Here is a 1469-nt window from a genome sequence, read left to right on the forward strand (position 1 = left end):
GAACTCTGATTGGTGGTTCTGACATTAGTGTGTATTTTTGGCATAACAGAATCCCCCCCGCCCCAGTTTTTGGAGTGTGTAATTGAACTTCAAAAACTCATGTCTTAGATCGAAATGGCTATCGCACTATAGACTGCAGTCTCGAACTGAAGAGCTCGAACTATGTCTAGCGTAATTGGGTGCTGAGAGCTAGGATTGCGATCTGAGAACTGACATAAAATGTCCAATAGATGAATTCCCGAAGAGAGTTGACGCCAGAAGCCCAAACGCACGGCTTAGAGCCCTTAAATGGACAAGCCAACTTAAAACAACCATAACTTTTGATCCGGGAGGAGTTTTGGAGCCCGTAAGATATCCATGAAAAGCTCGTTCCGAGCTCTACGTCATGGCAATGGGGCAACTTAGTTGGGGCCATTTTGGGGCCAAAATTCACCATTTCGACATGTTTCGGGGCTGTTTTGAGTTTTCTACACGTTTTTCTGACACTAGTAGCTGGTTGCGATCTGAGAGCTGAGAGCATGACCTGAGGTTGTTTGCAATCTCAGAGCTAAGAGCTGATTGCAATCTGCTAGGGGCTCGACCTAAGGGCTTGAGGCGTGCGATCTGAACGATCCGTAACGTGTGATCTCAAGCAAATGAGCAAGCTTATAAGCTCAATCAGAGAGAATAAAGAGCTCGACTAATGTAATGACTCCATTCTACTCATATTCTTTTTCAACATGCATAGTAAAAATACATGTAAAATAGCATAAAAGTTGGGCCCAAATTTTTCTTTTATTAAACATATATACTCTTTGTACAAAAAGTAGTATCATGTATAAAAAATTCAAACAGGGTGGACAGTGTAGCCAGTTTTCTTCGCTTGATGACGTCCATCCGACTGTGTCCTCACCTAGATCCTGTAAAAACATAGGGAACAATGGAGTGAGCACAAAACAATGCTCAATAAGTAAATCCTCTACTCATAAATCCCCGTAACTCTTTCTATTTCTTTCCCTACAAATCTCATTTACTCTCTTTGTTTTCTCTTTCTCGTAACTCTTTTCTACTAACTCTCTTTAGTAAGTCATGACCCCATCTGACCGGAGGCACTGCTGGGACTCACTCACACTCTACGTGACTTGTACTCATTCTAGCCGATCGGTCTCGGTTATGCATGGATTCGGAACCTTTGGCCATGTGAGTATATAATCTATCTCTCGGGTACTCTCAGGTATAGCCCTTATCCGGATGCACTCTCACGGGCTACACCACTTCTCTTTCTTATACTCATGCCGCTCTCTCAATGCGGCGTACATGCGAGAATACTCTACCCTTACTCACAGGTTCCCCATCGCACAACCTACTCTATTCTCTTGATTAGCACTACTTTCTCTTTGTTCTCTAGTGCTCAATTTCTCTTTCTCTTTACTAATAGAGAAGCTTATTCTCAACATTCTCTACTCTTTCTCAAACTAATACTCATAGTG

This window comes from Pistacia vera, unplaced genomic scaffold (genome assembly GCF_008641045.1).
Source record: "Pistacia vera cultivar Batoury unplaced genomic scaffold, PisVer_v2 Contig1024, whole genome shotgun sequence".
NCBI lineage: Eukaryota > Viridiplantae > Streptophyta > Magnoliopsida > Sapindales > Anacardiaceae > Pistacia > Pistacia vera.